This window comes from Leptopilina boulardi, unplaced genomic scaffold (genome assembly GCF_019393585.1).
Source record: "Leptopilina boulardi isolate dan_hultmark-lab unplaced genomic scaffold, ZJU_Lbou_2.1 LbouV2_273, whole genome shotgun sequence".
Taxonomy (NCBI): domain Eukaryota; kingdom Metazoa; phylum Arthropoda; class Insecta; order Hymenoptera; family Figitidae; genus Leptopilina; species Leptopilina boulardi.
This window is the reverse complement of record NW_026137833.1, coordinates 2,381,602-2,395,373: the sequence shown is the minus strand read 5'-3', so window position 1 is coordinate 2,395,373 and position 13,772 is coordinate 2,381,602. Positions and strand designations below refer to the sequence as shown.

General features: G+C 28.3%; 1 protein-coding gene and 1 non-coding gene across 3 annotated transcripts in view; one reads left to right on the top strand and one right to left on the bottom strand.

Moving 5' to 3' along the window:
- LOC127281624 (sestrin homolog) overlaps window positions 1-13,772 on the top strand; it is a 322,721-nt gene that overhangs the window by 188,454 nt on the left and 120,495 nt on the right. The window lies entirely within an intron of this gene.
- On the bottom strand, window positions 3,523-3,595 carry Trnak-cuu (transfer RNA lysine (anticodon CUU)). The gene has a single exon. It is a non-coding gene; the product is annotated as a tRNA-Lys (tRNA).

The following is a 13,772-nucleotide window of genomic DNA, read 5'->3' as shown; positions in this document are numbered from 1 at the left end:
AGTAAAACTCGTGTTCTAATTATACGAAGAGTAAAACTCTAAGTATATCTACAAACGGTAATAAAACGGAAAATTTACTTTCTCTACAAAGATCCTCGGAGTAAAACTCCTAGTTAGGTGGGTAAGACCCACCCGAACTCCGTGTAGCACGAGAGTGACGGTCCTCAGCGAGAGCGCAGTTTATATAGCCGATCAGTGGGCTGGGCGCACACGAGTGAGCTTTGGTGATGCGGCCCGCGTGGCGAAATCGGGTACTACGTCTTTGTGCTCCGCGGTCGGTAACATGTTTATCGACGCACGATAATATTTAGTATAAATATTTACCGGCCGATTTCTAACTATCATTACAATATATTAGGTCAAACCTAATTTTTATATTTAATGTTTAAAGAACAATGTCATTCCTAGTTGTATATTCTCTCATGGGACGAGCGAAGGTCATGACGAGAGAGTAACAATCTCAATGTGACATGACAATTGGTAGGCAGAATAATACTCTGTTTTCTTCATCGAGAGTACTGCTCTCGATGACGGCTGACTCCATTCTGCGCCGCTTCGGTTTCTGGGCCTATATTTATACCAGCTCTCGCACGAGTTTCTCCCACTCCGGTACTTTGGCGCGGTAGTGGGGGAAAAAGTCTGAGTTGCGCGGCGCTACCCTCATTTTCGTACCGTGACGAACTACTTGACTTGGAAACGACTAGCGAACATTGATGCCTTTCTTTACCGTCCGCGCTTTTTTCCCTGGGTCTTGTATCTTTTACATGAGTGGACGTTTTCGGTAGTTTGAGAGCTGCTACATCTTGATAACGTTACACTCTCAGAAGGCTATCGAAACATTTTTATTTATTACATTTTTTAAACAGTTTGGTTTTTATTTCTGAATATTGCATTTAGTTTTGGGTACAGATTGTTATTACCGTGAGGTTGGATACTACTTATCTTATCCTTCCAATAATTATTTACTGAATTATTAAATTTATAATTGTATATATTTTTAACCCTTTTTAAAACTGTATTGTATGTATTTAAAGTGAAGTCATCAGCCCCCCATTTATATTTTAGTTTATGGATTTTGAATAATAATTCGGATTTTAGTTTTTGTAATATTTTTAATTCTGTGGTGTTAAATATTTTTTTATTTAATTTTCATTGATAACTGTGTCAAACTTTATTATTCGCTTTTAATGACATAAATGAAAATGTCGACTAATAACGCCGCTATTCTATACCGACGTTAGATTAGTGTAAATAAATTCCTGTAGGTAATAGGGAATAGCGGTCTGGCAGACCGTGAAAGCGCTGAACGTAAACTTTTGTCACATAGTATAAAATGATTATAATATAAAATATATATAATATAATAAAATAATTTTTATAATAATAAACAAATAATTGTTTTGTCTATGATTTATTTAAAAATTTGTCATATAAAATTTCAGTAAAGTAAAAATAAAACTTTTTTCTATAGTTAAAAAATTTCAAACTCCAAGTAATTTATATAAATGAAATATTTAAATTTAAAAATTATAATATGTATACACAATATTTTATAAATGTGTCGATGCAATTTCCGAATAATCTTTATACCTGCGTCCCGGGAGTGCTGTATGTTTACATTCAAATACAAAGGGTTCCTTAAGCTGAAGGTCATAACAATGGGGATGGAAAATCCCAAAGATAATTTCAATCAGTCGCAATTCCTGTATTGACCTGTTTAGACGCGTGGTTAACCCGAGTGTAAATATTATGGAATTTTTATTTTTAAATCTAAAATTTTTAATTTCTTTTTTCTTGTCATTTTTGTAAATTTTTTCTTTCGGATGTGTTCGAAATTCTTAAAATCGCGATCGCTTAAATCTTTAGAAAAAGTGTTTTGTTTCTTATTATTTAAACGTATAATAATAATAATAACAATAACTTAATATATTATTATTTGGTGTGGTTTTAGAAGTGTTTGAAATTTTTTAAATCGTATCTGTGCTTCCGGCAGATTTTATCCTTCAATATATATGATACATCTGTTGCAGACCAAGGTTAGAGATATATTTTTTTAATAAATTGTTTTTGTAATTTTTTTTTATTGAAAAATATTTTTTTTTTTACAAAAAGATTATAGTACCATTCAAAGAAAAATATGTAGCTTCTGAAGAAGGTAAATTGTGAAATTTTTAACCTAATTTGTTTAAACAAATCTATAATAAGTTAAGAGATGTATTTTTTTTTGTAAATTATATTTTTTTTCTATTTAAAATTTTACAATAGTCCTTTTTACTAAAAGATTAGTAGAATTAAAAAAAATATAGCTAATAAAAAATAGGTAAATTATGAAATTTGTTAACTCAATTTTTTTTAAAAATAAGCCATTGTTATTGAAAAAAAACTTAATAGTTAATAATTTATAACTGATTCATTTATAAATGTTTTCTCCTATTTGCGAAAAAAAACAAAATGAAAAAATAATAAAATTATAAATTTGTTAATTAAATTTATTTATAGAATTCACAATTGTTTATATTAGTAAATAAATTTCTGAAAGAACATTGATAAAATACTTGTGATTAAGTGGAAAAAAATTATCCAGTTTAAAAAAAATAGACAATAATTTAATAATTTATTTATAAAATTGTTATAAACAATCCACAGTTATTGTTAAAAAAATTTCTTTTTAAATTTCAGTAAACAATTTTTTCTTTCTTTTTATGGAAAAAAAAGGTTTACAAGTATTTTAACATTGCAAATAATGAAAACATTATTCTAGTTCACTAATTTGTTTATAACAATCATAAGAACTTTTTTTTTTTTTATTTAGCTGAAGTTTATGTATTTCTTTTTTAGTAAATTATTTAAATTATTTGTTAATAGTATTAATGAATGATTTAATCAAAAGTGATCATCGTTATTTAAATTTTGAATTTCTCAAAAATGAATGTTAATTTTTAATTTTACATATTTTTAATGTTAAACGAAAAATATTTTCAAAGAAAAATGTTTAAAAATGTCCCTAGTTATTTTTATGTGGAATTTTAATATTTTTCATTGCAATTTATAATAAAAATTATAAAATAATAATAATAAATAATAATAGTAATAATAATAATAATGATAATAATTTTTATAATAAAAATTTGCAAATTCGACTGAATGTAACTGAAGGTGTACACTGTTTATAGCCCATATACCTGAATGTCTGCAAGCCACAGGTGGGGTGTGACCCTTTATATTATTCAAATGCCCCCCCCCCTCCCCTTGGCTCATCATTCCATTTCTATTATTTTGGCGCGCTCTGTCTCATAATTCCATTGTCACGAATTTGTATCTTTATTACCTTTTCGTTACAACCTCTCTTGCAGGTAGAAATTTCGCAATTACTCACAAATATTATCGACAAAATAGTTTTAAAAATTAATTTCCATTAACCCAATGAATCAATTATTGAATAAAAAAAAATATATATAAATTTTAATTATTGTAAAAAAAAATTTGTTAAATATTTGTTCTTATTATAAAATTGCAAAAAATCGCCCAACGTGGGGCTCGAACCCACGACCCTGAGATTAAGAGTCTCATGCTCTACCGACTGAGCTAGCCGGGCTTGATGTTCATTTATTTTAAATAGAAATTTCTCGGACTGTCGAGAATTTCTCTTACCCCCCCCCCCCTTCTCCCTCACCCTCAGCACAATTCTAAAAATATTGTTTTATGTCGAAAAACGAGGTCAATAACTTTTATGAGCTAGTGACATCTTGAATTTTTGACTACGAGGTCGTAAGAGAGATGTGTCTTTATTTTTTTTTCCTTCTTTTCTATGCTTAAGAGTGAATAAGCCAAAAAAACATGACATTTATTAAAGATAGTATAAATCGTTGTTGAGAATTTTGAAAAAAAAATAAATTAAATTTTTTTTTCCAGATTTACGTTCTCATAATATACACACTTTATAATAAAAATACACCAATTTCCCAGAATTTGAATGTCGAAATAAAACGTGAAAAAAGAATTGTTTTCTGGCGAATTGTCAAAAATTGATAATAGTGGGGTATTGTTTTAAAAACAGTTGATAAAAATTATGATTTTTTTTTTTAAATAGAATTTTTTTTTTCTTTGAATCAAATTTATTTTTACTTACTTTCTAAATTTGAATTAATGAGAATTTTTTCACTAATTTATTGAAATTAGTAGAAATTTTCTCTAATTTTTAGTAAATTATTACTAAAGTTTTATAATAAAAAATGACTTTTAGTTTTAATCTTCAACTCAGAAAAAATAATTTGTTTCAATCAACAAAAATTTTGATTGAATCAACCAAATAAATATATCGCTATATACGCAGTTAATAAAATGTTTGGTTGAATCAGTCAAAAGTTTATTTAATTCAATTAAATACTTTCTTCAATGGAAAAATTTATTAAAATAAACGAAAGTGTTGATTTACATGAAAATAAATTTTTATTTGAATCAAACAAATTATTTTTAAAATAACTAAAAAATTGTGTTAATACAAAAAAAAAATTGTATTTTTGGTTCAAAAGAAAATTTTTCTCTTTGAGACTAGTCTGAACTTCTAAACATTCAAACGAACAAACAAAATTTTGTTTACTACTTTTTTAACTTGAAAATTTTATTATAAAATTATGCTTCCTATATTCAAAATTAAATTAATAATTTATTAAATCTTTAATGTACTTTTTAATTTTTTCATTGTTATAATAATTTTTAAAAAATTTACAAACCAAAAAAATAATTTCGTTCATTCTAACATTCAGAAATTCAGGCGATTTAAAATTTTAACAAATCGATCTTATTTATAAAACTATATATGCGGGTGATTCTCCGCGTAGCGCACAACTTAATGTCCCTCGTATTTTTTAAAAAATCAATTGCACATATTGCAATAAATTTAATGGGAAAAACTAATTTCTATGTTTACAAACAAAAGCCCATAGTCGTTTTTAATTAAAAGTTTATAATTTTACTTAAAAAGCTGTTTTAAGGTGCCAAAACGTCATGGTATGACCTGTCCGGGTCGATGCGCGTCGTGTGCTCGCTTGTTTTCAAAGACGAATAAAAAAAAGAGAGAGAGAGAAAATTAAATGAAAAATCCTTAAAGTCGAAAAAAAATACATGAAAAATCCTATAGAATCGTAACAATATTTGTCTGTTAATTTAAATATTTTAATTTTCGCGCTTCATTTACAATACTTCCTTTTTTATTTTTGTACCTTATTTGCAATTTTTTTGTTAGACATTAAAGAATTTTTTAGATTAAAAATTTTTTTGAAACATATAAATATTTGATTATTCAATACTAAAAATTTCGAATTTTCAAAGGAGTGAATATATTCAAAAATATGCGAGTTTACTATCTATGTTGTGTTTATTGGACAATACGAATTATTATTATTATAATTATAATTTTTATTTAGGATAGTGACATATTATCCCATCTATTACAAAGTACAATTTACTTCTTTTTTAAAAAAAATTACGTATTAATACATTTTTTTAATTACATGTATTTCCACACGCTGTTAACGTAACATTACCCTTTACCAATATTTTATTACATTAATATATTCCACGCAGAAAAAAACCGACTGAATTACCCATACAAATCAACTCAAACTGAATTACAACAAAAATGAGATTTTGTTTTTTCTGTGAATATTGCTTAGGATTATTTTCTTCGACGTAGAATTGCCAGAACTGAAGCAAATTTTAATTTCCATCTTAGTTGAAGCCAATTTGGCTTTTTAATTCGTGATAAACATTCTTGAAATGCACATTTCTTTTGCTTTCGAAAATCAATAACAGACAATTTCTTCTTCTGTGTGATGTAATGCCACATAATTTCGCCGATAAATACTGCTAATGCCAGCGAATAACCAAAAATCAAAAGTACAAGAAGTCGTACAAGAAGTGCTTTTGACTGATCCTCATTCTTTGACACTTCATTTGGAATAGGGAACAATGGAGAATAATGAATCCCCCATTTTGACATTAAGCCAACTTGAGTAAACTGAAGCAATTTCTTGTTGAAATTATCCATTATTGAAAATCCATACATAGCGGGAAAAGCAACACCTCTATAATATAAAGTTTTATCTAGAAGTCGCATTTCCAATTTTCTCTGTAATTTTCTCTGTCTATCTGCTACTTTCTCAATTATATAATCTGCTATAGAACATGCGACATTCTTGTAAGACATTAAATGATCTAGGCATTCATCAACCAAGGTTTGCGCTATTTTATAACTTGTTCTATTAATCAATTTTTTCATGTACTCTGGTTGATCCTTTTCAAATATCAATTTAACGTTTGTCCAAAATGATAAATTAGTATCAGCAAGATCTTTCATTGAATTAATTTCTTTATACTTTACGGGTTGAAATTGTACGTCTGTTAAGATGGAAATAAAATATCTAGAGTAAATCATGCACATTAATAATAAACCGCATAAGACTATTCTTTCTCGCATTCTTTGCGGAACATTTGGAAGTCCCAATCCTAAAATTAAACCTCCAATGTTGAAAATTTGCCAACAATTTTTATCAAATTTTAAAAGCATCAAAAGACCATGTAAGGCAACAGCAATCAATACATTAACAATCACTGCGATAAAAAATTGCCAACTCAATAAATTCTCGGTGAATGAATTATCATGCAATTTTGGAACTGCGACATACACTGGTGTCAAATGATGAACACGGCCAAAATGACTTTTCCTTTCCATGGTAGTGTGGTAATATATATATGCACCATACCATAAACCTTCTCCTTCTCTCATGTCATGTCCTTTTTTTATTTTAGGGTCCATTACAAACTGTAATGAGTAGTTGAGACTTTTTGACATAACCTCGTGGAAAATATCAAATCTTTCAAATCTGCGTATGAAGAAAACTTTTAGTGTCTGATTATAGAGATTAAATCCTTTGTCGGGAAACCAGGATGATGATGTTCTTCTTTTCTCTGACGTGTAAATTTGACTGAAAGGATTAAATTGATGAAGCGTTGAAACTCGTTGTGCGAATCTGTTTGTTAAACACGGTTTGAAATTTTCCAATTGTAGCACAGTAACGTCTAAAAATTGTCGTTTCCACAATCCCATGAGCAGCGTTTTGTAAGTCGTTTCTCTGTCTTTGGAAAAGTGAACAATGAGGCATTTTGGTCGTGTGTACTGATGAGACAATTTTGCTAATAATGCTACAGGCTTTTCTAAGTCTGAAGTCAAATTCTCAGCTTCCGAAAAAGTGATGATGATAAACAGTGTCGTTTCTCTGGGTTTTCTACCAACGTGTCTGTCAATTGTGAACGAATTTTCAGCCTCAATTGTCGTAACAAGTGTGGGCACATGGCAAATAATCTTTTGAACAAAGTCGTTGATTTTGAGCGAATGATTAGTGCTTTCCTGATCAGTGAGAATCATTACCTGATGCTTGGCAGCCTTCTCAGCGATGTACTTGACTAGACTGTTCATTCGCCTGATTTTTAGACTCGGTTTTCCATTTGGACCCACATCTGCAAAACCTAATGGTTGTCTATCCATTAGGCAGAACAAGAACAATAAAACACATGCAGATTTTACTGATAATTGCAACATTTTGTTGTAGAATCCTTTTACGTCTTCTCGCAATGGTTATATGGAATATTCTGATTGTGCATTTGGCAATTTTTTTTTTATGTTGTATTTTTGTGTATCCAGGCAACGCTTATTGTAATAATCAATAGTTTATATGAAAAAATTTTCCAGAAAATATTTTGTCCTTCAACTTTGTATTGTGATTTTTGATAACTTGCGATAAATTGTGTTTTATTTATTCTGTTGTGTTTTTTTCTTTTCATGTTGTTAAGCAATTTTTTTTTGTAAATCAATAATATTTTGTAAAATATTTTCCATTGAAATATCGATTTTTGAACTTCTAGAAATTTCAGAATTTGTTACTGTATTTGATTTACAAAAAATACTGTATAACGTATATTATTTTTTTCCTTCAGTGACAGATCTAATTTCTGCAGTGATTTCAAAATGACAAGAAAGTTTTAAAAAGTCTGAGAGTTAGGCAAATGAGTATACTTCTTATTGTTATTAAGATCGTTGGATTTATTAAAAAATTATTTGATTCAAATACAGTTTATTTAATTCAAATAAAAATTATTTGGTTTAAGTAAATATTCATTTGATTATAGTCAAGTAGACGATAATTTGAATCAAACAAATTTTTTTTACAGTGTAATAAGGCGGACTTTTTTTAAAAAAATAGTAAATTTTCTAAACACTCGTTAACCGGAATATGAAGTCCGATTTGCAAAATTCAAAATGGCGGATCCAATATGGCGGATGATTTTTTTAAATTCAGCTGATTCGCTTGAAACTCGTTATTCTGAATTGTGCAAATCGGACTTCATATTCGTTTTCAGCAACCCCGAAAACCCCCGAGTAACGAGTTTCAAGCGAATCAGCTGAATTTAAAAAAATCATCCGCCATATTGGATCCGCCATTTTGAATTTTGCAAATCGGACTTCATATTCGTAATCAGCGACCCCGAAAACCCCCGAGTAACGAGTTTCAAGCGAATCGACTGAATTTAAAAAAATTTATCTAAATTAAAACTTTACACACATTTGAGGGTTTTTTTTATTTTTAACCCCCATTTTCAACCCCTAAAATAGCATGTCTGCCAAAATAAAAAAATTCGTATCAAATATTTTTCGATTCTCTACAAAATGGTCCAAAGCAAAAGTCGATCCCAGTTTTACACTTGGGTATAGTGTTACTTGTAAGAGAGAAACTGCTTTCAAAATTAATTTTTTTGTTTTTTACACATTAAAAGCATCAAATGTGCATAGGGAATCATAGAATCGTCATGGTCTGGCCTTCAAATATTTCTCAATAAAATTAATAATTATTTATATTTTATGTCAACTGAAGTGTATTAGTTCAGTGAATATAAATAACATGTATATGAAACAGATTGAAAATTGTTAATAAATTGTTGAAAAAATCAGTTTTTCTTGTGCGTCATGGTCTGGCCTAATCATCATGGTAAGGCTTTTTCTCCATTAAACGGCGTGTATCACTCGAGTGTCTATAAGTGCACATAAAATGTGAAGCAAAAAAATTTGTTTTAAACATTGAACTTTAGATAAATAATAAATAATTACATAAATGTTCATAAATTACCACATAAATTTCCTGGGTTTTTCCGTTACATTTTCAAGAAACACGCAAAATCCTTTTTAATAAAAAAATACCATAAAGCTGTTTCAATAGAGAAAACGCCTAAACTAGAAAGAGTATTGATACACATAAGGATCTTAATCCCTAAATTTTAAGATCTCAATAAATAAAACATCTAAAATGAACAAATGTAATAAAGGATCTTGCATTCTCAGAAATGACAATTCCGTAAAAGTGTGCGAGTTAAGCCTTGCAATAAAATTACAATTAGACAAAAGAGCAAGGGGCCCAACTCCGCACATAGCGTAAATATTTGTTGGCCAAATGTTTTATTGCACCTCTACCTCAGCGTGTACCTGGTCCACGTGGACTCTAAGGGTTTTTAATACTCAAATTTCTATTTTTAGGGCGTGATTTTTATGTTGTTTTCAGCAAATCAGAAACCTTAATTTTCTCCTTTTTCCAAAATTTTCCCTCCACCTTTAACTTTTTGCAAGTTTTCTTGAGAGTGGGAATGAACGAAGCGGTTACCCGGAGCGTCGTCCAACTTCTTTTAATCAGTCTCTTTTCGGTCCCTGTTCGCGAAATTCGGAATTGGTTCCCTTCCTGAACAAATAATTCCTTGAGGTTCGACCTTAGGATCTTCAACGAGATTTGGACTGAAAACGAACTCTCTTATCACTGTATAATTCCTATTTGTTAAAGGTTCGAACTTAAGATTTGTAGCATGTCCAAATCTCAGTGATCTCCTATAACTATATAAATTCTCAGAATTAATATTTGGTTCAGGATAGGATCTAATCTCCGTTTCGTGAATATACCGTTTTACCTTAACTTTTATATTCATTGAAATTTTATCTTGTCAACTTTTATTCTTTTCAAACTTATTAATTTTATAATTTTACCCTTCTGTTTATTAGATTTTGTAATTATCAATAAAATTCTAAATTGTTCTTATATGTGAATTTTGTGTATTAATGTGTTTCGTCGAGAAATCTCATTGTGTGCGTAAGTTCGGTAAATGAACAAACAATTTTAATTCAACCTAACCTATTTTCTCTTTCCTTCTATTTTATTATTTATTCCTCTAATAACAATAATAAGGTGAGTTTCAACTCTTTGTAAGTAACAAGATCCCACAAATTCTATTTTTTAGCCGCTCGAAGGATAGAATTCAATATATAATAAAGGATATAAATTTAATTGTCTAAATTTTGAGGTTAAGTTCTTAATTTTTCTTTAATTATTTTTCTTTATTCTTTATAATAAATTATTTATATGTTGCGAAATCAATTAGAAATTTTGGTGACGAACTTTTAGTTTTTCTTTTAACCTTTATTTCCATGCCGTGACGTAACAGTAAGAATTTATGATCTTAAGATGGTAAAAAGTAGATGTTATCCGGTACTATCGTTATGCTACTCGGTACTATCAAAGATGTTACAAAAAGTATGGTTATGTTACCCATTACAATCATGATGTTACCCCGTACAATCTGGATAGTAACTGTTAGAATCTAGATTGCTGTCCGTATATGTAAGATCAAATATGGTACCTGGTACTATCTAGATAGTACCCCGTACCATCTATTTCTCTCCGTGCATAAATTACCGAAATCAAAATTTTTAATTGTCGTTCGCGCTATATATATTTTTATGAATTACCCCAAAAATTTTCATTAACATTTTAAATCAAATTTCAACTATTTTATAGAATTCAAAAAAAATGCAAAAAAAAATTTTTTTTTCAATTTGTTTAAAAAATTAAAAAATTATGAACAATTTGTCCGACCCACCATGGATATTTATTTCTTGACACTTTATCTTCAAAAATACAATATTGATATTTATCATTTCGATAAAAAAATTTTTTTAAAGTTTCAGACACCAAATCGTGCGCTACGCGGAGAATCACCCATATATACAATTTTCTTTTCGTTTTTCTAATTATTAACAAACTAATTTTTGTTTTTGCATAAAAAAGTGTTTGGAAAATAAAATTTGAAAAAATCCATTTAAAAAAAAAAATTTACTCGGATAATTATCTTTCGAGTATATATATATATATATATAAAGAAAAACGTGACTAAATGGAATTTTACAATATCATTCTGATTAATATAAAGCAGGTCCGGGCTTGAAAACTAAAATAATATTGTTTTGTGCAAAACAGAAAAAAAAATTTTTTTGGTGATAATAATAATGATTGTAATTTTTACAAAAAAAATTGACAAAACGAATGTTATATATATATATATATGAATCACATAACTGTTAACCCAATTATCAGCAGAGTTCGAAAGTATATAATGATTTCTCTCTCTGTGTGTGTGTAACTTGAAAGCATGTATCCATCGATTTGTTTCTCTGGATATTCTTTTCCGATTTCGAGTTCAAGGCCACTGTATATATATATACAAAAAAAATTAGATACACATATATAGCCAATTGACAGTGAACTTGGAATTTCGTTAATGCTAATGTTTCACAATTTGCTTTAAATTGAATTTAATTATGACTTGTGGATATGTTAAAAAAAAATAATTAATTCAACTCATTTTTTCACCTCAAGGTGATATATTGTGAATGAAAAAAAAGGGAAGTCAAGACCTAAAAACAAGTTTTTTTTTCTTTTTAGAATTTATATATTTCATTGTGATTTATTTGAATTGTACATATAAAAAAGATATAACGTGTAAGTGAGTGAATGTTGGTGGTTGTCATTTGTAAAGTGTATTTGCGATCATCGGCATTGGCAGTACTCCAGAATTGAAGATTCTTAGATGCTGCTTTGCTGTCTTCTACCTACTCGTATGGGTTCATAGGTCATTGCACGCACAATTACAGGGATTTCTAGGTTAATCATCCGAACCAACGTACTTCCACTTTCAAATACAATATATAAGATCACGCAAGCATTTTTATTTTTATTATATATATATACCCTTTTATTGCTCTTCTATAACTTTCATTTAGTATTCTCGACACGAAATGTCATAATTTAACCTAATTTTTTATTTTTTTTTTATAAACAAACTATAGTCTTTATTCTAAAAAGAATAATTTTCAAGTTGTTACGTCATGGCTTAGAAATAAAGGTTAAAAAAAAACTAAAAGCTCATCACCAAAGTTTCCAATGATCATGCAAAATATAAATTATTTAAAGAATTAAAAAAAAATCGAGAAGTTAACCTCAAAATTTAATCAATTAAATTTACACCTTTTATATTGTATTCTATTCTTCGAGCGGCTAAAAAATAGAATTTGTGGGATCATGTTATTTACAAAGAGTTGAAACTTACCTTATTTATTAGAGGAATTAAATAAAAAAAAATAGAAAGGAAAAAGAAAATAGGTTAGGTTTAAAATAAAATGTTTATTTATGTCAGGAAGGGAACCACCCAATGGGAAAAGCACGATTGGATGCGAATATTGGTCCAATATTGGGAGCACTTTTGCCAATCTTGGTCTATTATTTTAGCCAATATTGGACCAAGTCTGGGAGTGTAGAGACCAATGCCAAGGCTCGAATTTCAATATTGGCCCAATATTCAAAAAATCAGACTTCAGCCAAGATTAAAAAAATTAATTCTTAAAACTAAAGTATAATATATTTTTTGTTATATTTATATATTATATTTTATTATATATAATAACATTATTATTTCCCTTCGGATCGAGGGTTATATATAAAATCATCCGCAATAAACGGAGAAAAAGAAAAAAAATATTTTCTAACGTCCTTCTAGGCAATAACAATTATCAGCTAAATAAAAGAGATATTGTGAAGATTCTGTATACATATCGCGGATACTTATACCCTAACCGATTGATGTTGTTTATGAGAGAGAAAAACACTGTCATCTGGCGGATAATTGGAAAATTAACGTAGCGCGAAATTCAAATTGCGTGAAAGAAAAACTGTAAATATAAACATTTACTTGAAAATGTATTTACTTAAGAATGCATACTATTGCATTAAACAAAACTTAATTAATGTTACACACAGAGAAAAGTGAGTGTTGTTTTTGTTGCGGCCAATTTCTTAATGGGGTAATTATGATGAGGCTAAAAATTCAAATTTACCTTTGTTGGGTAGAGATGGGTTGTGACGCGTCACTGAAAGCTTCTGATGTAAATCACGTATTTATTTACGACAAAAACTATAGCACACTAGTAAATTACAAGATTTATCTTGACAATTGTCGAAAATACGTTTAATATAAATATGTGTGAGGTTATATGTGTATAATAAAATAACTAAAATACTGTTATAAAAAAAATTAAATTTTAAAAATTATAAAGAAATATTAAGAATAAATAAATTTATTCTTTTAATAAATTTATTGAAAAGATCTCAAGTTAATCTTACAACATTTCTTCATTTAGTACTATTATCATATGAATTCTTCAATTTCAGAGAACTATTGTGATTTTTAATTTTTTTGAAACAATCCTTAGAGTTAGACACAACGAATCAAACAGTTTTCATAATTTTTTTTAATTCTCATATTTTTGCTATAATTTGTTATACAAAGATATAAATAAATTAGCTTACAAATGAAAAAATTCGTATATGTTACCTGAATATATA